The sequence below is a fragment of the Corythoichthys intestinalis genome, chromosome 14, assembly GCF_030265065.1.
Source record: "Corythoichthys intestinalis isolate RoL2023-P3 chromosome 14, ASM3026506v1, whole genome shotgun sequence".
Taxonomy (NCBI): domain Eukaryota; kingdom Metazoa; phylum Chordata; class Actinopteri; order Syngnathiformes; family Syngnathidae; genus Corythoichthys; species Corythoichthys intestinalis.
Genome location: NC_080408.1, coordinates 24,451,419 through 24,478,941, shown reverse-complemented (window position 1 = coordinate 24,478,941; position 27,523 = coordinate 24,451,419). Strand labels below are relative to the sequence as shown.

Below are 27,523 nucleotides of genomic sequence, written 5' to 3'. Positions count from 1 at the left end.
TACTTAGGTTCGCTAGGAAGGTTCTCTACAACAGAGCCGTCCTAAAAAGTCTACTGCTTTAAGATGGCGGCTGTCTACTAACGCATTTAGTGCCATGCAGTGTTGTTAATTTTACTTTAAAAAAGTAATTAATTACAGTTACAAATTACTTCTTCCAAAAAGTAATTGCGTTAGTAACTCAGTTACCTGAATGTAAGAGTAATTAGTTAATAGGAAAGTAACTAGTGATATATATTTTTTTTTCCTCAAAAAAAAAATATATATATATAAAAAAAACACAGGTCACACAATGTGAAGCTTAAAGGGTTTGGGGGACAATTGGCCCTAGCCCAATTCTTTACCCTCCACTTAACTAGACACAAGGGTATTGCGATAACTAGCTAGTAACCTTTGCTATGTGTGGAAGTCATTTAAAGTTGTGAATCAATCGTTAAAGTTGTTAAAATTTCTCCCGTTATTGCATTAGTTCCCTTCTGTCTACTTTAAACATGTGTAAGTTTTAAAACTGTTTCATCATTTAAAGATAGATTTAAGTTAAGATTTTGCCGATTTAGGAGCATTTTAGATTTTAAAAAATTACTTAGGTTCGCTAGGAAGGATCTCTACATCAGGGCCTTCCTAAGTTCCTGAGAGGTCTACTGCTTTAAGATGGCGGCTGTTTACAAACGCATGTAGTCCTTAAAACATGTTGGCAATGCAGCAGTGTGTCATTTGCATCTAGTTCTATAATATGATATCTACCGTGTCATGTGGGCGTAGTTTGTCGGCTATGGCTGCAGTCACGTATTATTGAAGCCACCTAGCATCGCGGTTGCAACGGCGTCTTCCCCACTCCTGCTCTGCTCTCGTCCCCGTGAGTCCGTTTCTCTCAGACTTTTTTTTATTCAACCAACTTAGTAACGCATAGTAACGCACGCCTTTCCCGCCTCAGTAACGGTAACGGCGTTGCCAAGATGAGAAAAGTAATTAATTAGATTACTCATTACTGAAAAAAATAACGCCGTTAGTAACGCCGTTATATTGTAACGCCGTTATTAACAACACTGCTTATGTTATTTCCCAACGCAGAGAAGTTACAGTTGTGGTCAAAAGTTTACATACACTTGTGAAGAACAAAATGTCATGGCTCTCTTGAGTTTCCAGTTATTTCTACAACTCTTTTCTCTGATAGAGCGATTGGAAAAGATACTTCTTTGTCACAAAAAACATTCATGAAGTTTGGTTCTTTTATGACTTTATTATGGGTGAACAGAAAAAAATAATCAAATCTGCTGGGTAAAAAATATACATACAGCAGCGCTAATATTTGGTAACATGTCCCTTGGCCATTTTCACTTCAATTAGGCGCTTTTGGTAGCCATCCACAAGGTTCTGGCAAGATTCTGGTTGAATCTTTGACCACTCCTCTTGACAGAATTGGTGCAGTTCAGTTAAATTTGATGGCTTTCTGACATGGACTTGCTTCTTCAGAATTGTGCACAAGTTCTCAATGGGGTTTAAGTCAGGACTTTGGGAAGGCCATTCGAAAACCTTAATTCTAGCCTGATTTAGCCATTCCATTACCACTTTTGATGTGTGTTTGGGGTCATTGTCCTGTTGGAACACCCAACTGCGCCCAAGACCCAATCTTCGGGCTGATGACGTTCGGTTATCTTGAAGAATTTGAAGGTAATCCTCCTTCTTCATTATCCCATTTACTCTCTGTAAAGCACCAGTTCCATTGGCAGCAAAACAGCCCCACAGCATAATACTACCACCACCGTACTTGACGGTAGGCATGGTGTACTTGGGGTTAAAGGCCTCACCTTTTCTCCTCCAAACATATTGCTGGGCATTGTGGCCAAACAGTTCGATTTTTGTTTCGTCTGACCACAGAACTTTCCTCCAGAAGGTCTTATCTTTGTCCATGTGATCAGCAGCAAACTTCAGTCGAGCCTTAAGGTGCCGCTTTTGGAGCAAGGGCTTCCTTCTTGCACGGCAGCCTCTCAGTCCATGGAGATGCAAAACATGCTTGACTGTGGACACTGACACTTGTGTTCCAGCAGCTTCTAATTCTTGGCAGATCTGCTTTTTGGTGATTCTCGGTTGAATCTTCACCCTCCTGACCAATTTTCTCTCAGCAGCAGGTGATAGCTTGCGTTTTCTTCCTGAATGTGGCAGTGACAAAACAGTGCCATGCACTTTATACTTACGAACAATTGTTTGCACTGTTGCTGTTGGGACCTGCAGCTGCTTTGAAATGGCTCCAAGTGACTTTTCTGACTTGTTCAAGTCAATGATTCGCTTTTTCAGATCCATGTATGTATATTTTTGACCCAGCAGATTTGATCACTTTTTCTGTTAACCCATAATAAAGTCATATACTGTAAGAACCAAACTTCATGAATGTTTTTTGTGACAAAGAAGTATCTGATCCAATCACTCCATCGGAGAAAAATCAGAGTTGTAGAAATAACTGGAAACTCAAGAGAGCCATGACATTATGTTCTTCACGAGTGTATGTAAACTTTTGACCACAACTGTATATCAATTGGTAGCACTACACACAGTCATGGTTCCACTTCCCATCATGCATTTGGAATGGCTACAGTATCATTTAGTGATAACTCAACAAATACACTAGATGGCAATATTTAGTCACAATATACAAAGTCACAAGTCTTTCAATCCGTGGATGCCTCTCACAGAAAGAATGATAATAATGTAAATGCCATCTTGAGGATTTATTGTCATAATAAACAAATACAGTACTTATGTACTGTATGTTGAATTTATATATTCGTCCGAGTTTTAATAATTTTTTTCCTAATGCATTGCCAAAATGTATATGATGGGGAAAAATTATCGGGAATGATTGGAATTGGAATCGGGAGCAAAACAAAAAGCAATCGGATCGGGAAATATCAGGATCAGCAGATACTCAAACTAAAACGATCGGGATCGGATCGGGAGCAAAAAAACATGATCGGAACAACCCTAATTTGAATATATATCCTATGTTCTTAAGTAGTTACAATTGAGATTTGGCATTTAGTCTGTCAGGAAATGAGGGAAGATAAAAATTTGGAGATGGAGGTTGGGGTTATTGCTGTTTTTGTTAACTTTTATTTTGCGAATCATTGAAAAAAAATACAATTTTGAATGAAAAATAAAATTTCTGGCTCCATGGCGACGTTCACGTCGGGGAGTTTCGGCAAGAAATTCTAGCCACTTTCACCTCTGAATAGGGGCGTAACAGAAAATAATTGAGAAGCACTGTTATAATTCAATACAGATTTATTTTGCAGTGATCAGTGAGCCTATAAATTAATTAGATTCATAGTCGTGAAAATGTAGCCCTGACCCCCGTTTACCCAATCTGTTTGGTCTTATTGATGTCCTGTCCCCGGCAAAAAGTGTACATGCATGTTATGCTGTTATATCATCCCTACCAATGTTGAACCCAAACCCCTTGCCCTGCAGCCATGAGCATCAGTCAGATAGCTATATGAGGATGTTTCAATCTAGACACCAGATATTTGAAGCTATTAAGGTTTTTAATCAGAGTTCTATTATAATAATGTGTTATCAATACGATTTCTAGCATGGGTGTTACAGGTGCGCTACAAGCATTCACTCTAGGAGTGGGAACCTCTTGGTACCTCACGATACGATACGATTTGCGATACAAAGCTCACGATAACGATGATCTGACGATACAACAATTATCGATACATTGGTCAGGAAATCATTCTAGAATATTCTACAAACAACTAATAAACAGAAAAACAAGCTTCTGCTATGAATTTGAATGAGTTGAATTGGAATGAGTTTATCACCAGTAGACGTCCAATCCATTTGCACTGGGAGGGTGGCAGCGAATGAACATTCCACTTCAAACGAATTGAACGTCTATGGCCGTCAGTGGCAGCTAATGCCAGGCAATGGGGTAATTTTGGGCTATTTAAAGTCAATTACCTGTTGATTTTCAATTACTTCCTGTTGATTTTGGGGTATTTTACGGATCACTTTCTGTTTATTTTGAGTTACAGAACAAGAAGTGACCTGGGAATCAACCAAATGAATAGGCAGTGACTCAAACTCAACAGGAAATGACCTGTAAATGCCCTAAAAATCGGACAGAATGACTGCGAATGCTCTGGTTTCGGATGAACGAACGTTCCCAGTCTAAATGGATTTGGCGTCGCGCACCGTTAATGCAGCCTTAGAGTTAACTAAGACATTATTATGGTTGAAGATTTTGGTAGCAACTTGTTGGTTCCTTTTTATTTTTTTATATTTAGACATTGACACCTTTTTAAAACGGTACCTCGATTCTTGGCAGGAGCAGATCGATAACCTTTTGTGATACAAAGTATTACGATATATCACCATTTCGATGTTTTGTCACACCCCTAATTCACACTTAGGGACAATTTGAGTTAAACATTAAACCGCTAATTATTTTTGGGGGGATTTTATAATTTCCTTTTCAGCCCCTTAGCACACACTATAGTAAATTTACAAATACACTTGACAAAATCACCATGACAACTCATACAGTATCCACTTTGAGCCAGACTTGAATGGCAAGCCTCCTTTTCATCCACGTCTACAGCGAGACTAGCAATTGGGAGTTTTGGAATGGAACCTGCTCTTGTAATGTTGGCTTGTTACAAACATATTTCAACATCTATTTGCCTGAGGTGGCCATGTTATTGTCTGTCTTGTATCTAAATCTGTGATCTCAAAGCTCTGATCATTTTTGCAGAGGAGCTTGTTACAGAGAGTGGGCAAATAGACACACTTTTTTTGTGGAAGCCATTAATGAGGGTGGGCTGCTCCGCAGTTGTCCTTTTCAGTCTACTTGGCGTTAGATCTTTTGTCAGTATGTGTATTATTAAAGTATATCGGTAAACATGTATCATTTCTTTTTGAGAGGCACAGAAAAGCATATTGGGTAGTAGATAAATAGGATCTCTGGCTTTGCAGCTTACGTGTGGTAAGATTCTAGAAAAAAAAAATCATTGTGAGGATTCAGGCTTCAATGGGAATATTGATATCTTACTTCCTTCTCTTCGTATTTCTGATCTCTCATTTTCTATTCCCCCAAATTCCCTTCTCTCCGACTTGTAAACCTCAGCAAACTGCTTTACAGGAAGTCAGCAGTTTCAGTAGTGGATTGGAAAGGAGAAAGTAATCTAATTGCTGGGAAAAAAATACTAAAAAAAAAAAAAACATGATTAAAATGTCTGGTGAGACATTCAACAAAAGGGAGCATATACTGTATGTCAGTACTGTTATGGGGGGGAATGCTATTCATGGTTTCCCTTACAGAATGAACTAGGAAATCAGTTGAGTAGCAGAGGTGTCACCAGCACTGTGCGTATACACTCATCACCACTGCCCTTCTTTTCACCGTGTGCAACGGCACGCCAATCCGCCGCCCCTTTAATTCCTGACATATTTCATTACCTGCTCACTGACATGCACCCATCTCTTTCCTAAGTTCTAATAAACCTCATCACAGACTCAAAAGCTACCATCCTATCAGGAAACACTTTTTACCCACAAGCTCATGTGCACCATGTTTTTCCCTACATATTTTTTTTTTACTAGTACCCATTAATATTATTGTGTTCGGTGGTGTAATTAGCACTTCATAGATTAATCTAATTATTCATTACACAGCTCTAGGGCAGACAAGTGACTATTGACCAATGAGGAAACCCCTCAACACTTCATGCTGTCCGCAATGGTATCACACGGATGAGAACTGTCTCAACATCTCAGGAAGAGAATAATTTGTTTACACTGAGTACCTTAACCCTATTCAGATGGTTTTGGGTAAACTGGACAGCAGAGTGAGGACAAAGAGGCCAACAAGGGCTGGACAGCTCTAGAAACTTCTTCAAGACTGTTGGAAAATCATTTCAGATCACTACTTTTCAAGAACACAACCTCCCGCAATCGACCTTAACGTCTCTACATAAGGAATATTTTAGGTTAAGACACGCCTCAACGGGAAAATATTGCCTCTTGTTTCGAAATAAATTTCAGGATACGAAAGACAAAAATACAGTATGGGCTGCTACTCTCAGCTCCCGGAGTTTATTGATCATAACATACATATAGCTGCTCTGCCATTGGCTATTGCCTAGCATCTTCCTGGCATCGAATTAGCTAAGAGGAACCTCTACTGTATGTGTATGTGTGTATCCAAGCATCCTCTTCATTTATCCCTCGTGTTCCGACAGCTTTACGTGACTGTAACTTTTATTCTATGTTTTTTTTTTGCATTATGCACAACTCTTATTTTATTGTTATTGTGCAATAATCTAGTTGTAACATGTATTTGTTACATGTTTTGATTCATTTATATGCTTTATAAACAATTTATGTCTGAATTTTGGGGGCTTCGAACAGATTAGGACATAGCAAACACATCTCTACGTACAGAATTTTCAATTTACAAGATTTGAAATTTACACGGGTGCGCCTTATATTCGGGAAATTACGGTATTTCCTGCAGTGTGGATCAAAGAGGGACAAAGAAACTGTTTCTGTATCAACAGAATATGTATTGAATGGATCAATACACATTTTATATCGTTACACATTTGCCACTAATATATTACACTTCCCACCTTTTTATGAATTTATTTATCTTTATGTACAGTATCGATTACATAATTTGTTAAGAGCAGAAACATCCATTGTGTGACATGAAAGAGTTTATAAAATGAAATGACTAACTACCCCACAATGAAAGAAAAATACAGTGCCTTGCAAAAGTATTCGGCCCCCTTGAACCTTGCAACATTTCAGGCTTCAAACATAAAGATATAAAATTTTAATTTTTTTGTCAAGAATCAACAACAAGTGGGACACAATCGTGAAGTGGAACAAAATTTATTGGATAATTTAAACTTTTTTAACAAATAAAAAACTGAAAAGTGGGGCGTGCAATATTATTCAGCCCCCTTGCGTTAATACTTTGTAGCACCACCTTTTGCTCCAATTACAGCTGCAAGTCACTTGGGGTATGTTTATCAGTTTTGCACATCGAGAGACTGACATTCTTGCCCATTCTTCCTTGCAAAACAGCTCGAGCTCAGTGAGGTTGGATGGAGAGTGTTTGTGAACAGCAGTCTTCAGCTCTTTCCACAGATTCTCGATTGGATTCAGGTCTGGACTTTGACTTGGCCATTCTAACACCTGGATATGTTTATTTTTGAACCATTCCATTGTAGATTTGGCTTTATGTTTTGGATCATTGTCCTGTTGGAAGGTAAATCTCCGTCCCAGTCTCAGGTCTTGTGCAGATACCAACAGGTTTTCTTCCAGAATGTTCCTGTATTTGGCTGCATCCATCTTCCCGTCAGTTTTACCCATCTTCCCTGTCCCAGCTGAAGAAAAGCAGGCCCAAACCATGATGCTGTCACCACCATGTTTGACAGTGGGGATGGTGTGTTCAGGGTGATGAGCTGTGTTGCTTTTACGCCAAACATATCGTTTTGCATTGTGGCCAAAAAGTTCAATTTTGGTTTCCTCTGACCAGAGCACCTTCTTCCACATGTTTGGTGTGTCTCCCAGGTGGCTTGTGGCAAACTTTACATGAGACTTTTTATGGATATCTTTGAGAAATGGCTTTCTTCTTGCCACTCTTCCATAAAGGCCAGATTTGTGCAGTGTACGACTGATTGTTGTCCTATGGACAGACTCTCCCACCTCAGCTGTAGATCTCTGCAGTTCATCCAGAGTGATCATGGGCCTCTTGACTGCATCTCTGATCAGTTTTCTCCTTGTTTGAGAAGAAAGTTTGGAAGGACGGCCGGGTCTTGGTAGATTTGCAGTGGTCTGATGCTCCTTCCATTTCAATATGATGGCTTGCACAGTGCTCCTTGAGATGTTTAAAGCTTGGGAAATCTTTTTGTATCCAAATCCGGCTTTAAACTTCTCCACAACAGTATCTCGGACCTGCCTGGTGTGTTCCTTGGTTTTCATAATGCTCTATGCACTTTAAACAGAACCCTGAGACTATCACAGAGCAGGTGCATTTATACGGAGACTTGATTACACATAGGTGGATTCTATTTATCATCATCGGTCATTTAGGACAACATTGAATCATTCAGAGATCCTCACTGAACTTCTGGAGTGAGTTTGCTGCACTGAAAGTAAAGGGGCCGAATAATATTGCACGCCCCACTTTTCAGTTTTTTATTTGTTAAAAAAGTTTAAATTATCCAATAAATGTTGTTACACTTCACGGTTGTGTCCCACTTGTTGTTGATTCTTGACAAAAAAATTAAATTTCATATCTTTATGTTTGAAGCCTGAAATGTGGCGAAAGGTTGCAAGATTCAAGGGGGCCGAATACTTTTGCAAGGCACTGTATATGGAGAGGGGATCCTTAAACAATATGGAAGACATGGGGTATTGGCTAAATAATTATACGATTATATTACTTATCCATCCTAGCGTGGATGTAGCCTAAGTATAAACAGCTTCCCAATGGCGCTATCTAAGGGTTTCCACCCATCACAGTCAGGTTAGGTCCTGCCTGCCTTAAAGAAGGACGATAAAGCCTGCAATGGACAGTAGAGTGCCAGAGAGAAAACATAATTCCCTTCATTCTTTTGGACTGTAGTCCCTAAAAACTCAGGAAAATCTCAGAGTCATCCCATTAATAGACAGAATTGTTATCGACTTCCCTCTGGTAGACACTGTGGAGCAGTGACACATCAAAACCACCAGTTGCCATGATTCAACACTCACGCCTCATTAATAGGTTATTAGTCACATCAGCAACAACGTCCAGATGGCAGAAGAGAAAGTATCAAAATATACCGTTTGCAAAAGACTTGTGAACAAGGGGACACCGGAAGAGTCAAATAAATTATAAGCAGGCAGAATAAAGAGGTCAAAAATGAACATCAGAACTTGTGAAAAGATTAACCTTTACCAAAGTCAGAGAACACTCATCCGTATAACACAGTATAGCATGGTTTGGGACACGTATGGCTCAATAATTTTCATTGATGAAGAACAGAATGTCAGACACAAACTGCAGATCGATACACATTGTCTGGCACGCTCGAAAAGGAAACAAACTGATTTGTAGATCCTTTTAATGATATTGATAACCCCAAGACACATAACAAAGGGAAGGGTTTAGAAAAAAAAAGCATGCATTCTACCTGGTAAAGACTTTAAAAAGTCTTAGCGAATAATGATTCTATATGGCTGAAAACACAGACAAGGCTGAAAAAGCAGTTTCTGCTCTTGCGCCCCTCTTTAAAATAAACTGCTGTATTTTAAGCCATAAGAACTGTTGTTTGATAGAACAATATGTCTATATGCTGCCATAGCAGATTCATGGCGCTTTAAGCCCCCGAACTATTTTTAATTTTTCCGCTTTATTTACCCTGGAGACCCCTTTTTACAGACGTCGCGCAACCGCTTATGTTTTAACCAAGCCATAAAAAGAAGTAATTATTGTTTAATATTTGAAATGTCCGTCATTTTTAGCTTAGAATCATAAACGGATGTCTAATATTTAGTTTAAAAAGAAACTCGCATATTTTAAACTTTTAAATAAACTACGTCACAATAAAAAAAATTGTGTCTGTAAATAAGTCACGTTATCTACCTCATAACTATCGCTTGATTGTATTTTTTTTTTTGTTACTGCTGCATTTCCCCCAATAATTTAGATGAAAAATAATCGATCCAAACACAGAAAAATTGATTAAAAAAAACAAAAACGTTTAAAAGGATAAATATAAAATCTCGACAACTCCTTAATGTCTGCGATTTCTGCATCGCGGCCCTTGTTATATTACCATGTTTCACCCATAAAATCACCCATAAATCCGGCTGTGGCCATTAACAGCTGTGTCTTGACACTGATATATGTAATATATGCTACATGGAGTTTTTGGATTGAAAAGAGGTAAGTATGCGATAATATCTCGTTAAAATCATGGCGTCTTTAATTATGCTCTCTCATGCTATCACCTCAAGTTAGGGTCTTGCTGTTTAAATTCCCTCCTGTTCAAAATGTTTCTTCCTCCAGAAAATTCCGATTTTAAGCTTTCCAATGATGTATCACACATGCATATAGGACAATTTTAAAATTTGGCCAAATTGGGGGTCTCAGAGCGGAACTTCAAGTAGGCCTGTCGCGATAAGAAATTTTAGTGTGAGATAATTATTCTCATAAATTATTGCGATATGCAATATTATTGCGCCCCCTTCCAATTTTTTTAAAACCAATTTACAATAACACCGGGAGAATAGAGTATATATTAATAGATCAAGTACACCCATTTAAACGCGATAAATATTTACTCTTAAATTCAAAAATACTTTTTAACAAATCACAACTAAAAACAATAGACCATGCCTCTTAAGTAAAAAACAACAATATTGATAACGCACAGAAACACAGAATAAATAAAATGTGTTTAAAACAAAATTGCACTTAATAACTTAAGCTTTTGGGCAAATGAAAACTTTTCCCGTCATAGCTTCTGCAATGGTGTTCCATAGGGATACAACGATACAGTTATGTCATGGTTCGGTACGATTTTTGATACGAGGGACACAATTTTCGAACCGATTCAATACATTTAATGCTCTGTAAAAAAAAAAAAAAAAATTTTGTGTCGTTTTTTGTTGTTGTTGTTGTTTTTTTGCTAACAAGCAATAATTAAATTGCCATCATATAAACATGCATTTTAGTGCATAATATTTATGTGCTTACTTCTTACTGATCTGAAAAAAAAGAGAACAATCTTTACTGTATGTAAAGTGAGGCAGGGCACACTGTTGATTGCTACAGCTCTCTTAGCAGCTAGGTTTACTACATGAGCAAGACATCCTATTTGTGGTCCGAATCCATCTCTGTCACGTACTGAATTAACAATATTTGCAACATTATCTATAGTCACTGGTATGGATTGATTTGGCCTTCTTAACTTCCATTCAGTCATGACAGTTTAGAAGTCATCGATGTAGTATATGGACTACGTGTCCCATAATCACTCTGGGCTCACGTAGCCAATGGCATGGGGCGTAGCACATCTAGTTTGCCATTTCATGATATCTAGTGTGTGCGCGCATTAAAAAAGTTGAAGCTGAAGTCACGTCTGCTCATTACTACACAACACCAGCATATGACAATCGACTTTCATAAACAGGACGCGTGTGAAGCACAGCGCTCTTAATTTCCTTCAGCTGTTCGTTGTTCGTAGCAGCCAAGTCGGTAACAATGTTTTGGCGGACTGTAAATATCCTGCATTGTGCCGAAAAATAGCCGCCCTGCGTGAAATGTCACTCCTGACGGGAGCGCCCGCACGTCAACAACACTGGCGCGCCATAGATGGTCCACAGTCACTCCGGAGCACTGACGCGGCCGGTATACATTGAACAATAGGATATAACGGGAAATATTGGCTCCGGCGCTAGTTTTTGCCGAACCTGGAACGAAGATGCATTTTGCGCAATTGGTAACGAGGAATCCGAACTTTTAACAGCACGTCTGCCGCACACGCGCACGCACGTGCACACAAGACGATAAATTGCAGCGGAAAAATTACCGCCCTCATTTTTATTTATCGCCCGATAAATGGAATTATTGCATATTGCAACAGGCTTAACTTCAAGTCACCTGAGTGTTTTCCGCCATATGTATAGTACAGTATGTAAGGATTTCTCTGGTGTACTGTGATTATGATTACTGTATTTTTTTCCCTTTTATGTTTAGTCCTTTAGTTTGGATGTGCTGTGCAATTTCCATTTTTCAAGTCTGTCACAATTAATAATCTCATGTACTTGCGGGAATATTGTAACATGATGCACACCTCCTTAATGAAGCTGACCTGGAGGCAAACATGCTTACTAACTGTGCGTGTACGTGCTTGTATGTGTGCCCGTGTTTTTTATTTGGCTTGCATGTGCCATCAATGCCCAAGAGAAGTAAGTTTGATATTACAAGGTGGTTTTCTAGCCTCGCTGTCAGGCGAGTAATTGATGATGTAGTTAAGTGTCAATGATTTTTTGAACGCAGGAGTACACATGCCACCTTATGCTGACCAGAGTGACTGCACCACAGGCTGCTTTACTTCTTGTGTGTCCTGCTGTCCTTGCTCTGTTTTACTGTACACTCTAAATCAAAATCATACATCACATTTGTCTGATGACAAGCGCTTTAGACATTTCTGCCAACCATCATAACTCTAATAGTTGAAAGTACAAAGCTTCCTCTTAATCTCCCTTTTGACTTTGTTCTCCCTCTGCTGTCTTCACTCTTCTTCTCTCATGGTCTCTTGTCACATGTATCTCTCTTATTTCACTCAAATGCAGTGAGCCTCCCATTTTTCAACTTCTGACCAAGACATTGCTTGCTCCTTTCTTTTCCTCCATCACTTTGTTCCTCCGCGGATATTACCACAATCTCTTCTTGTGAGAAAACAAACACAGATAATCCTGGGCTCGCTGCTGGCGTGTGACTGAGGATTAGCCAGCCGTTTTAAGTGCAAGCATATGGAAATAATAACCGCAAACTGACACATGCAAAGCTTGTTTGTCCCCCAGGTACATGGGGAGATTCTGCAGGTGCATAAACAGCAGGCTTGCATGGCTCATAACTGCTCAAACCCTTCTCATGTTCCTATTATGATTTTTGCATTCTTCCCCAATTTATTGTAAAAAGATCGTCTAACAAAAGTGAATCGGCCAAAAGACTCCAAAACGGAATAACATCCATCAGTCCCCTCATCTATCCATTCAAGACTGGAAGGGGCTGCAAAGCCGTTTTTAAAGGAATCCATGGACAGAAAGACTTATAGTTCTTGAAAGATAAAGTTTTATGAGTTAAAATAATTTGATATTGAAACCCCTCTTGAACTTTTTGTCTTTATACAATTTGTAAAATTTGTTTAACTAGTAGGTCGCCATTGTTGATGTCGCAGGGCGGTGACGTCACATGGTTACGCTGCCGGCTTCCAGACTATGACTATAGCAACATAAACATGTCATCTGTTCAAACCTTTCAATTTAAACCCGAGAGGAACATTAATGAACAGGACAGCACTGTCGATATTTCACAAAACAAGCAGCAAAAGCAAAATGAACAGGAAAGACGGGATGAGACGAGACGAGAGTAGGAAAAAAAAACGTTCTGCCAAAATGTGCTACCCCGGCGAAACGTTCTACACGAGGCGAATTTGACACCCAAAGTACTACCGTGCGCTTTCAGCGTGTTTTGTTTAGATGCATACAGACAGAACATACTAAAGATGCCTTCAGAAATTCTTAAACATAGTAATATCAAGTAAGGGTGGTTTAAATACGCTGGTCAACATTTCAACAATCTGCTTTAAAGCTAACACAAGAAAACAATGCTTATGCGTATGAGAGGGCAACATGCGAAAAGTATTATGAAGCAATGAAAAGGCAATAAAAGACTCAATAAAAACACAAATAGTAAGTACTTGCCGCTTTTGACCAATGACCACATGTTTGGACATCTCGCCGCAATGGAAGGAATTGCTGAACACCGGTAGTATTCGTCGAGTAACAGTGACAAAAATCAATTGCAATATTTTATGTGTTTCTGATAACATATTTTAGTAAAAGAGAACAATTGTGGATTATTAGAGCCTACAAGTCTGTAAGTCCGAGGTTCCCTTTAAACCATGACAATAGCCATCATCCACAAATGGAGATAACAGGACGTTGGTGAAAAGCACAGGGATGACTTATCTAGGAAGTCAAAAAGGAACCCAGAACAACATCTTACGAACTGTAGATGTTCCTAGCCTCAGATTTAGTCAGTGTTCATAACTCTACAATATAGAAGAACCAGAGAAAACTTGTAAATGTAAAAAGCACAAAGCACAAAAAGAACATAAATATAAAGATTCGTGTCATATTATGCCACTTCATGGTATTGTCTCAATCTTGACTCCAAAAAGTCTTGGTTTTGTCTTTGTCTCTGTGAATTCTGGTCTCAGGCAAATCTTGCTCTTGAATAATGTGGCCTTCAGCACAAAAACCAACAACAGTATGAAAGCATCCGGCATCATGGAATGCTTTGATGCAGAATCTTTCATTTTCTCGTAAGCACTCAATGTTACATCATTTTGCTCATTAGCGATGAATTTCAAGATGCAGTGAAATTTTCATACGTCATCAATGCCGCAGTATTTGAGAGCTGAGATCTGATGATCCAAGTCACATAAAGAAAGGGACAATTGGCTCTATTTACATTGACAACAAAATTAAAAAGTAGAGTTGTAATAACAGCATTTTAAAATGACATCGTATAATGTCGACATCGGTTTTTCATTTTCGGTTTTGGGCCAGTATGCATGTTGCCTTCAAAGTGAATGTAGAAGCCTTCTGCCTTTGTACAAGGGCTGGTCACAGTTGAGCACAGCAATTATGCTTATTCACCGTTCGTCGTTCATTCGTCAAGCCAAAGTAGAAAAGAAATGTGGTTCTTCTAAGAGGGAATGGCTGACAAAAAACAAGCAGTGAAACCGAGTGAGATTTTTTTTTTTTTTTTTTACCTGTGCTGTACAGCTGATTAGACATGGAGAATAGGACTCTTGAGTGTCCTTATTGTCTGAATCTTGAGTGTTTTTATTGCCCAACAGAACACTCCGCTCTCAGAATGCAGGTCCACTGGTAGTTCCCAGGGTTTCTAAAAGTACTGTCGGAGCTAGAGCTTTTAGCCACCAAGCCCCCGTTTTATGGAATCAGCTTCCAGCTAATATTAAAGAAGCCGAGAAAGTCTGCACATTTAAGATTAGATTAAAAATGTTCCTATTCGACAAAGCTTATGGTCAGGCTAGTTGAAGTCGGAGTAGACTCACAGTTTAGTCTAAGCTGCACTAGAAGCTATAATGCTGGGGGAAGTACAGCCACTGAGTTCTGTCTCCTTTTTCTCACTCTACCTACCACTTGTTTTACTTTATTTCTATTTTCCAATGTTAATATCTAGTTGTCTCGTCTCTTCATCACTAGTCACCCGGTGTCCCCTTTCAGCTGCAGCCTCCTGATTGTCCAGACCCCTGGCTGGATGGACGTCCTCGTTGCTACCCCCGTCTCATCTGGCTAGATGGACCTCTTCTTGTTCCTTTACTCCACTGCATCTTTACGGACTGTAACTTCGCCTGCTAATTCCCATTAGCAGTCCTGGTGCTTCCTGTCTATCCCTCCTGGGAGTGGATCTCTCCTGACTGTGGTACTCCCTAAGGTTTCTCATTTTCTCCTAAAGACTCAGGAGTTTTTGCAGTTTTTCCTTGCCAACATGGAGGGTCTAAGGATGGGGGATGCCCAGGACTTGAACTTTATTTATTCATCTTTGTTGCTTCATTTGCTGTTTCTGATTGTGTATCATATTGCCTCTGCAAAGCCCTTTGAGACAACCTTGTTGTGATTTAGGGCTATACTGTATAAATAAAATTGAATTGAATTGAATTGAATTTATTGTCTGAAAAGTTTTAATGTGGGAGTTTGATATACTTCCATTCTAGTTGTTTATCATGTTTTATTCATTAACTCACCCATGCCACAATTAGACCTTACCCTGCCTAAAGCAGCTATGGTTAAAGCAGGACTATCACACATAACATAATACACATTTAATGAACAACGAGATTGTCTTTTTCATTTTAAGTACACCAAATCAATTATATTAAAAGTAAACTAATGAAAATTTCTGCTGTAATATTCTTTTAACAAGGCATATAACCTGCTTTGAGCCAAGGTTTTGAACAGGAATGGAAAGGGTGTGTGGCCACAGTGACCACATATGATGTTGCTCACAGTGGTTCTTAGTGTGCTCAGGGAGCTTGTGTGTCTGCTCAGACACATGAAAAATTAGAGGCAACATCGCTCAACTGTATAGACAAGTTTCCGAGTTACTTCCGCTTTACTTCCTTATGTCTGCAAGCAACTTCCGTTTTAGAATTTCTTAAACCAAAACAACAGTGAAGCTGGAGTAACATTACTCATCAAAATCCCTTAAAAAAGACAATTTGGAAATACCGCATCCATCTGGCATCATCACGACATGAGATGACAACATGTTCATGAAAGCAGTGTTTTTGTAGCCATGTTGCCGCTGTGTTATGGAAGGTATGTTCTTCTTATTCCTGCATTTTCATGTGTCCGGTGCTCAAAAAAATACTAAAGCTCAAATCTTGCGCATAAAATGACTTGTTGCCTTCGATATTGTTATTTCGATGATGATTGTAAGTATGATTATCTTTATTATTATTATTTTCTTCAACTACTGTACTGCTGTAGCAGTACATGCTACTAGCTTGTTGCTAATCAGTACGTGTAGATGGCACAATTATGTCAACGCATAAATGCAAGTGTTACAAGTTTTTTGTTCGTGTTTTTACAGGTGGAAAACTTAGGCAAGGGAAGATAAGTTGATGTGCCTCACATCAACACTTACTGTACGTTGATGGACATACAGTTTATCGAGACTACGTGCGTTGTAGTGCAGCCGAGAGGTTGGGGCTGGAGACGGTGGCTCGCCTCACGGCGGACCGTCAGCTTGATCCTGAGATCCAACTACGAGCTTTTTAAATGCAGCAACTATTACACTATTGGAGCTGAAATTACCGAGGACAGCGGGAGAAAGCCCGTCCGGAAGCCACTGATGGTCTGCGTAATGCCGGGTGAAAGTTTGGCAAGGCTCTTAAGCCGCTCCGGAGCTCTGCTGTCTGATATCACATTCTCGTACGCTATTATTCTAATAATTTTATAAATTGTGATTTATTGACCAGTTTTGCACATGCAGTAATCGTTTTAAATGAAACAAGAAATGGGATCATGTTGTCCAATTTTTTTATTGCGATCAATATCTGAAATAAAAAAAAAAGACATAGTATTTTTGTTTATAAGTACATACCTTGTAGTATTTCCATGTAACAACAAGATCCGTGTCAGCCCTTCTGCATTTGGCAAATGTAATATAATTTGTAATTTCACCCAATTTTGATCACTCCAGTGGTCGGCGTATCAATATTTACCTCACGTCAACACAGGCTGACAGGTTGATATAAATTTTGTCCACGAAGTGATAAGTACAACCATACAATCTCATCAGCGTCTCATCTACGTCGTGCTGAATCCATTTTTGGTAATTCTGTGGGTTCCTCTGGCTTGATTTTTGCAGTTTTAACTTTTTCAGCACACTGCTTACTTCAACCGCAATTCATGTTGCTCTTTCTAAACCAGAAGTTCGGGGCAGACATTTTCCAAAATGGCGCCGCCCATATTTCGCTCAGGCAACTTGTCTATTTCTTTTTTTGTACTTCAAATTGCACCACTGAGGGTTATGCTAATTCTTCATTTATGTTTCATTTATATTTTGGCCTTGTTCATATGCTTTATCAAAACTAAATTAGGTATAATATACACAGCATTTTTCGTAAATGAATGAATGAGTTGCCGATTAAAGCCAAAAAAAAAATCCCAAAAAACAAACAATAATAATTCACAAACATGGAATGAATTAGAAATGGCTTGTTTTGTTTACATTTATCTGTGCAATGTCTTTGCGTGTGCTTGCACACATCTGTGTGTTTGAGAGTGAGAATGTGACTAAGGCTTAGTCACACACAAACAATCCTTACTCTCTGACATGGCCTGTAGACACAAAATGCAGCACGGATGACGCAAGGGAGCATGGAGAGAGTAGGGGTGGGGAAGATTTCTTTGCGAGTTTCCATCTGCTTGCATTTAAACTTGTGTGTCTCGTGCATTTGTGATATTTCTGGCCACATCGGTCAGAGAGGGCAAAACTAACGAAATGCATAGCGACAGTGGCTGATGATGGCAGGAGAAGGCGAGGAGGGCAGCAGGAGGAGATATAGATGTTTTTTTTTGTTGTTGTTGTTGCTTGAGGTTTCTGTGGGACAGAAAGTGAATAAACAGTGATAAGCAGCTTCAGCCTGCAGCTAGACTTTCAGGATTTTAACGACTTGCCTTCTATTCTGTGTCCCTTGCATGTCCATGTCTTCACCATGTTGCCTTCTCTGGCTGCCTGTATATCTGACTTTGCTATCTTTCCCCCCTTTACTCTTCCAACCTCATTTAAATTCTTTACGTGAACTGTTTCTCTCAATCTGCTTTAATGTCCAATCCAAGTCTTTTACCCACCTGATACTGACATCCTACAGAAAGGTCGCATTCTTCCTCCCTTCCTTAAGCCAACAATCTCACCTCATATCTACCTCATAGTTTAAACGGAGAGCGGCAAGGTCAAGTGTGTATTATTTAAGTGTCTGTGTGTATTTATCTTCCTGTGGTTCATCAGCGCTTCTGTAGCTGTATGTCTACAATTTGTGTGTCCAGCATAAGTGTGCCCAATCTTAGATCGGCTGTTAACGAGATTCAACCCACAGCAGTGAGGTCAACAGGGGTCAAGGCCAACTTTGTGGCAACACAAATTGTTCCGCTTGGAAGTCCCTCTCCTCTCTGGAGGATTAGTGGCAAACAGATCATCACATTTTTACCTTGTTAAAATCCCCACAATTAAGCTTTCTGACAGAACAAATTGACATAGACCATGCGGATTAGCATTCAGATAAATTAGTTAACTCATTCACTACCATAGACGTATAAACAATGTTGTTTATGATGTTCAACTACTCATTACTAAATAACTAAAACGAGAAGAAGACAAAACTTTTTTTTTTTTTTTTTTTTTTTTTTTTTTTAGTAATGAAAGCTTTTGAATCTTTCGGAAGGTTCTGTGTTCTGTGATTCAGATTCAGATTCAGAATATTTTTGTCATTGTTGCAAAAAGCACAACGAAACTTTGTTTGGAGCATCCATACAACTAAGTTGGTAAAGTGCAAAACCCATATAATAAATACCCTTAAGTACCAAGTGTAAACATTGACACAGTATTAGACATAAGTACAAAAAAGATTCCACAGCAGCATAAAGTCATGTCAGTGCTAAAGTGCAGAGCAAAAATATACCTGATAAGAACAGTTATAAGTCAGTGCAAAACCAGATGAGTTAATCAAGTACACTGGTTGTCAACCAATAGGCAAGGGTAAGGGAGGAGGAAGTAGTGGGTAATGACATACTGGAACAATGCAAACCAGTTCAGAGTTATTGTCCGTAAAAGGGGGAGAAGAGAGGGGAAGGGGGGGGTGTCTTGTGACATGATGTATGGTAGCGGATGAGTTAAACACAGAAACACAATTCCTAATTACCGTAATTTCCAGATTACAAGCCGCTACTTTTTTCCCTCATTTTGAATCCTGCGGCGTATGCAATGATGCGGCCAATTTATCAATTTTTCAAACGACCGCCAGGAGCGCTCGAGCATAAAATGTAAGCGTAAGACACGTGGAATATATGTGTCGAGGAAGACGCTAGTTTGCACTCTTACCCGTATTTTAACTTTGTGCTTTGTGCACGAATAAAAGTAGCAGACCCTCATCGTTGTGCATTAGTAAAATTAGCATACCCGCATCATGGAAAATGCTAGAAGAAATGAATATGACGTGCCGAGTTGAATTGAAGGCTTGGATGGCCAGCGGCGTCAGATCGTTTACAAAAGTGGCCGTATGCGAAGAGCAACTTTTGCAAAAGTCTGACAGCGTGGAGCAACATGAAAAAAATCCACCATCACCAACGGGTTTCCAAAAGCCGGTCTGCTACGTGACGAAGACGACGACACACGCTCAGGAGTGAGCTTGAGGAGTCAGCTAAGTGCCGTGTTGCTGGCGCTGTTTGGAAAGAAAAGTTAAGGTATTGTAACGATGACAAAGAGTAACCCGCTAAGTTAGGTTACAATTCTTTATTTTGGAAACTCGTCGAACAACACACGACTGCTGCCTCTAGCAGCCGAAGCACACACACAGACACACCCGGAACAACAGCACGTCTCTTGCTCTTCCGCACCTCCCTTACCTGTAAGTCACGCGCTACATCATAACCCGATTCGTTAAAGTATGGTATTAAAACTTAGAAAACTGTGTTTTTCTTTATAAATATTTGAGTTTACTATGTGGGCACATGCGGCTTATAGGCAGGAGAGGCTTACGTGTGTACAAAATGCTTTTTCCTTTAAAAATGTACTGGGTGAGGCTTGTAATTAGGGGCGCTCAATAATCCGGAAATTACGGTACTGTAGGCCTTTAAAAGGATAACATTTCAAATTTCTAAATGATTTGGAGCTTGCAGTGTTGTATTAGGGGGTCTAACACGCATTTGATGTTTGTATACCTGGACAGCACCCTTATCTTCTCTGATACCTATGTAGCACACCTGCTCCAAAGGCTGCTGGAGAACCAGCTCGACATTAGAATGGAGAAGTGTGAATTCCATTTCCCCCATATCACCTACCTCGGCTTTGTCATCCGTAAGGGGAAGCAAAAAAATGAACTCCCCAAGTTGACACCTGTTGCTGATTGGCCCCGGTCTTCCTCGTGTAAAAAACATTAGTGATTGCGTGGCTTCACAAACTTCTACCGACGATTCATCAGGCACTACAACCAACATCCACTCACAGGCCTTACATTCCCATTGACACCATTCTTTTTCCCGCAGGCAGCAGTGCACGACTATAGACCCTACTCACCTACGTCACAAAATGGGCGTGTCGCTGTTTCCGGCCGCCATATTGTACCTCTTTTTCAGACCTATTCTCATTGTTTTCTATTAGTCGAGCAAGTTATAGAGCAATTCATGGAAGCCCCGGTGTTATCTGACGCTGTAAACTCATTGGATCCGTTGCATAAAAGGCGTTACGTGGAAAAGCTTCAGTTTATCCATTCGCCAGATCCGTATTTGATGCCTAAATCGATGTTTTTCGACCCGCTGGCTTCGCCTGACATCTGATACCCACACAAAATCAGCCTATTCTCACGAAAGTTTGAAAAACTTTAAGCGCTTGGAGGCTTATAAATGCTACGTTGCTGGTTAGGTGAAACACGTCCTCGTACACGAAAATTCGGCAGGAATCTTGTGCTCGGAAGGTGAGTTACGAAATTTTCAATTGAAAATCTTTTGTTCTTGCTAACATCCACTGTCAAGTCTAATGTATTTCATGTCATTTGTCAATGGAGCTAGGGCTTTTAATGTTTATATGGTTTAGCGATAGCACTAACTACATACATACGTGTATGTTGTCGGCGATTAGCCTAGCAATGATCTTAATTGTGGTTGTCAGCCCGAAACCCTCTAAATATATATTAAATGCATCTTACCAGATATAAAATGACTACTACATAATCTGTGGTAGTCGTTTGGAGCCCAGTTGTCTCGTCGAATTGCAGCAGTCAATCGCGGCCTCCTCTTCGTGTCTCTCGGAATACGGTAAAAATTCAAGTCTCTCCGTCTATCTTCTCTGTTTTTGCAACCGACCGCCACACACGACTTCACCATTTTGAGTATTAATGTTGACGAGCAGTAAAACGTGCAATAATAGGAAGAATTTACGAAGCGCTAATGCATTTCTATGGCGAGTATGCGGACATCATGGCGCGGGGGCGTGGCTGTGACGTCACGTGAGTAGGGTCTATACTATTAGGACGGAGAGTTCTTGGCAGTGAATGGCACCACCTCTTGGAAAGGGTGGAACACCCATTTGTCCTTTGGACGTAGCATTGAAAGCAGGCATACATTAAAGTGCCTGTGACATGAAAAAGTATGTTTATTTCATAATACACGTGGTATTTAATGGACCACTTGGATGTGTGAAGAAGCGATCGATATATTTATTCAATTTTTTGACTCCCGCGCGACGAAAATGACAAGACTTCCGGCTTTAGTCTTGCATTGAGGAAGAGGGCGCTGTGATGTGTACGGAGGAAGGAGTCCTCTTCACTATACAGCCGTACTGTTGTATGAGAAGGACTAAGGATTCAGCTGATTTTGCGGATTAATACGTTTATTTTTCGCAACACGCCAGCCAAACGGCTGCAGAAAAATCCTGCTGTACGAGGGAGAGGAGTGTGCGCCTTTTTGTGGTTTCAAAAGGTCCCTATTCACCAGTGGATATTGGCCAAAACAAGCCCTACTACGACGACCGGCGGCTTGTTGTACACCCCCCCGCCGGGAGAGCACTATACTCGGTTTATTGCCCTCTTAATGTGCCCGGTGTGCTGTCAAATTTTCCGAACGATCAGAAATTGCAACTTTGTGTTAAAATTGCCGTGAATACAGTGATTACAAAGTAAACACTACAAACTTTCTTTAAATTAAGGACTACTTACGTTTGATCATGGATGGGCATGTAAAAAACTCTCCTCATACACATTAGCTGCACAACAACTGCATCCGCTCTCGTATGACTCTCGCTGTTTACATCTTCACCGTGTAGTAAAGCATTATTTTGCCATATTCATGTTGACCACTGGGCAGCTACACGCTCCTCCGACGTCAGACGGTTTGTCCAGCGGTCATTGTCCAGCTGTTATCCCGCAAACAAGCCCTCTCCCTCAGCAGGGGAATGACGAGCTCTAACTTTTTCGCCGCCGGGCGGGTTGCCAATCGGCGAAAACAATCGACAACCCAGTCATCATGTGAAATGATCCGGGCTAGTTATGTGCGATTTTCCACTTCAAAGACTTTGAAACATCACTCAGTTCGGGTTAGCATGTCGGCGAGCAGTCACGCCTCTTGGTTTGCTTACATTCTCCGAAGCTGGGGAAGGGAAATAACATAAACCCGATTTAGGTGGCATAAAATATCGTTCAGGAGGTGCGACAGTAAAGGTGAAGTCGACAGTTTTGACCATTATGGAGTAATTTTGCCATGTCGTCCTGAATAAATGCATTTTTGTAATTTCATATTCCATTTAGCACAAGACTGTTTTTGTCATGACCATGCCATTTATTTAGCTATTATGGAAAAATACTTGCATAAAAAGAATATCCTGTAAAAATATTGGAGTAGAGAGACTGAAACAATGACATTTTGCGGCTCTCTTCGTCGCGTTTTCCTCATTCTGAATAATTCCCCCTCAATGGGCTGGATACTAAATCAGATGCAATCATTACTCCGCTGACGTCATCCACCTGTTGGGGATGCTAGAGCCCTATAATGGTAGGCGTGGCAGATTAAAAGACTAATTTCTCGTCATCTGCGCTTTGCAAAATTGTTGTATATAGTCGAATCGTCCCAAAATATGAATCTAATTCACATAATAATGCTATTTAAGACTTTTTTCTCCTGTCGTACGCACTTTAGGTCAACTATACAGTTGAACTCCAGGCAGGCTAGGTGGGCTCTATTCTGCTACTGGTTCTCCTTACCGCCGAGGTTCATAAAACATCAATCCTCATGATCTCTGTTCCAACAGTTCACGCCTGTCAGCGACAACTAGGACCCTAAACCCATTTTATCCTTAGTTGCTTTCTGCCATCCCTGATCTGTGAAATCGAGTCAGTGGTCATGAGGGCCTAAGTGGAACAAGCCGATCCGGGTGGTGATCACAGAAACTGCTTGTCTGTGCCCAACTATGTCCATGACCAGGTGTTGGAATGGAGGCACTCCGCACTCCTGATGTGTCATCCTGATGTCGGCAGAACCTAAGCCTTCATCTGAAGGCGATTCTGGTGGTCCTCCATGGAGGAAGACACTAGAGACTTCTTGGCAGATTGCACTGTGTATGTCCGGAATAAGACCTCTAACAAGCCCAGTTCCATCATTCTTCAGCCACATAGCCCTTGACTTTTTCACCAGTCTCCCGCCTTTCAAAGGTAATACAATCATTTTAAATACGTATTGAAATGATAATACTCTAATAATAATTTCAGTTACCCAAAACATTTTAATATCCGTGTTAAATATTACTTTTAAAGCTTTTTGTCCATACTTCTCTGTATTTCTCCTTGTGTCTCAACATATCTCTCTGTGGTTGTATCTAACTCATACCTTCTTGTTACAGCATTCCATCCTGTCACAGCTTTACAGGACCTTATTTTAGCTCTCCTCCCTCAGCCCTCTCATCTTCTCTACTTGAATTCATTCTTTTTCTTTCTCATCAGTCTCTGGGCCTAACTTTCAATTTCTTTCTTTCCAACATATCTTACGATATCCGCCCTCTCCATACCTCTCTGCTTCACTTCAAAGGGTTTTTGTGAAAAATAATCCTGTTCTGAAAAATTAGCTCTGAATTTGGATTGTTTTTCATGAATCCTACGGAGCTGAGCCGAGACATATCAAAGAAATATCACATGGTGTTATTGTTTGCACTTTATTTTCACATAATTGGAAATACATTGTTTCTGGGTGCAGAAACATCTATCTTGGAGCATTCTGGTTTCGATATCTGACCATTTTTATCATGTCAGCCAATCAAATTGGAAGAACATAAGACCTATTAAATCTTAATGTTTTCTTATAAATTAAATAATTGGACTGAAGAAAAAAAAAAACTCCAAGCAAGCAATGTGGTCTTAATTCAGGGAGTAGAACAGTAGAATTGTAACCTTCGACAGATCAGATCCTGAAACTGCCTAATTTTGTCTAAAGCAGCCCAAGTTTTACCAAGACACTCAATGCATTTTTCTCCTGCCCAGTCTTTGAAAATAAGCCAGCAGGGCAGGAATCCGCCCAATCTGGCAAGATTGTTCAGTCATTGTTTCAAGCGATTTATTAACAGAAAAGAGATGTTTCTATGCTTAACTGGATATCTTTAAAATCTAAAGGCTGTTAAAAATGTAAAAAAAAAAAAATGCTGCAATTGGCTGGCCACCAGCTCAGGGTGTAGCCAGCCTCCTGCCCATATTAAAATGGGATGGGCACCCATGTGACCCTCGTGAGGATAATCGATACAGAAGATGAATGAATGAATCAATTAATCAATCAATCAAACAAATACTACTTTTTACAAATATTACAATGCTCAACGAAGATTTTAGGTAAACAATATGTCAAATACAGTGGCATACAAAAGTTTTATATATTCATGTGCATGATGCCCAAACCTTGCATGCCACTACAGTGTGTATATTATACTGTTTATTATATATATATATATATATATATATATATATATATATATATATATATATATATATATATATATATATATATTAGGGCTGTCAAAATTATCGCGTTAACATGCGGTAATTAATTTTTTAAATTAATCACGTTAAAATATTTGACGCAATTAACGCACATGCCCCGCTCAAACAGATTAAAATGACAGTGTCATGTCCATTTGTTACTTGTGTTTTGTCGCCCTCTGCTGGCGCTTGGGTGCGACTGATTTTATGGCACCATCCATGAGCATCGTGTAATTATTGACGTCAACAATGGCGAGCTAATAGTTTATTTTTTGTTTGAAAATTTTACAAATTTTATTATAACAAAAACATTAAGAGGGGGTTTAATATAAAATTTAATGTTAATGCCATCTTGTTGATTTATTGTTATAATAAACAAATACAGTATTTATGTACAGTATGTTGAATGTATATATCCGTCTTGTGTCTTATCTGTCCATTCCAACAATATTTTCCGGAAAAATATGGCATATTTTAAAGATGGTTTGAATTGCAATTAATTACGATTAATTAATTTTAAAACTGTGATTAACTCGATTAAAAATGTTAATCGTTTGACCACCCTAATATATATATATATATATACATATATATATATATATATATACATATATATATATATATATATATATATATATATATATATATATATATATATATATATATATATATGTACACTCACTGGCCACTTTATTAGGTACACCTGTCCAACTGCTCATTAACACTTAATTTCTAATCAGCAAATCACATGGCGGCAACTCTGTGCATTTAGGAGTGTAGACATGGTTTAAGACAATCTCCTGCAGTTCAAACCGAGCATCAGTATGGGGATGAAAGGTGATTTGAGTGACTTTGAACGTGCCATGGTTGTTGGTGACAGAAGGACTGGTCTGAGTATTTTAGAAACTGCTGATCTACTGGGATTTTCACGCACAACCATCTCTAGGTTTTACAGAGAATGGTCTGAAAAGAAAAAATATCCAGTGAGCGGGAGTTCTATGGGCGGAAATGCCTCCTTGATGCCAGAGGTCAGAGGAGAATGACCAGAGTGGTTCGAGGTGATAGAAAAACAACAGTGACTCAAATAACCACCCGTTACAACCAAGGTAGGCAGAAGAGCATCTCTGAATGCACAGTACGTCGAACTTTGAGGCAGATGGGCTACAGCCGCAGAAGACCACGCCGGGTGCCACTCCTTTCAGCTAAGAACAGGAAACTGAGGCAACAATTTGCACAAGCTCACCGAAATTGGACAATAGAAGACTGGAAAAACGTTGCCTGGTCTGATGAGTCTCGATTTCTGCTGCAACATTCGGATGGTAGGGTCAGAATTTGGCGTCAACAACATGAAACCATGGATCCATCTGCCTTGTATCAACGGTTCAGGCTGGTGGTGTAATGGTGTGGGGAATATTTTCTTGGCACTCTTTGGGCCCCTAGGTACCAATTGAGCATCGTTGGAATGCCACAGCCTACCTGAGTATTGTTGCTGACCATGTCCATCCCTTTATGACCACAATGTACCCAACTTCTGATGGCTACTTTCAGCAGGATAATGCGTCATGTCATGAAGCTGGAATCATCTCAGACTGGTTTCTTGAACTTCACAATGAGTTCACTGTACTCAAATGGCCTCCACAGTCACCAGATCTCAATCCAATAGAACATCTTTGGGATGTGGTAGAACGGGAGATTCGCATCATGGATGTGCAGCCGACAAATCTGAACCAACTGTGTGATGCCATTATGTCAATATGGACCAAACTCTCTGAGGAATGCTTCCAGCACCTTGTTGAATCTGCCACGAAGAATTGAGGCAGTTCTGAAGCCAAAAGGGGGTCCAACCCGTTACTAGCATGGTGTACCTAATAAAGTGGCCGGTGAGTATATATATATACATATATATATATAAATATATATATATATATATATATATATATATATATATATATATATATATATTACTGGTGTCAACAATAATCGATGCGGCGATGCATCCCGATGCGGGCTATGGACGATGCGATTCGATGCGGGGAACAAGCCGAATCGATTCAGCACATATTAAAATATATAAATCCGTTCAAAAATCTTCTGGTGATGCAATGGATTTGGTTTCCCCATTTGTATTATTATTCTCATGTTTATCTTTAGAGGGAGCTACTGTACAAGCAATGCAGGGGGGACGAGGAACCCAAATCTGCTTCCTCGCGGGAGTAACGTCACAGACATGCGCAATTGCGCAGTGGCAATCGAGAAAGCAGAGAGATAAGACATAACAACAATGGCTGAAGTGGAGAAAGAGGGAGCGCGAAAGATTATTGACGCACCAAAGACATTGAAAGCAGGCATATGGAGACATTTTGGCTTCTATGAGGTTGGTGGGAAACTTGGCCAAACTTATGCGGTGTGTAAAAAATGAAAGGCTGCTACTGTGTGTAAAAAAAAAAAAAAAGAAAGCCCTGGTCTCATTCAAA

General features: G+C 39.7%; 1 protein-coding gene and 1 long non-coding RNA gene across 4 annotated transcripts in view; one reads left to right on the top strand and one right to left on the bottom strand.

Annotated features, from left to right (window-relative positions):
- LOC130929630 (uncharacterized) overlaps positions 1-27,523 on the bottom strand; it is a 441,235-nt gene that overhangs the window by 50,684 nt on the left and 363,028 nt on the right. The window lies entirely within an intron of this gene.
- LOC130929632 (uncharacterized) lies at positions 792-27,512 on the top strand. Its single transcript, XR_009066931.1, has 3 exons — positions 792-853; positions 23,512-23,738; positions 27,201-27,512. It is a non-coding gene; the product is annotated as an uncharacterized LOC130929632 (long non-coding RNA).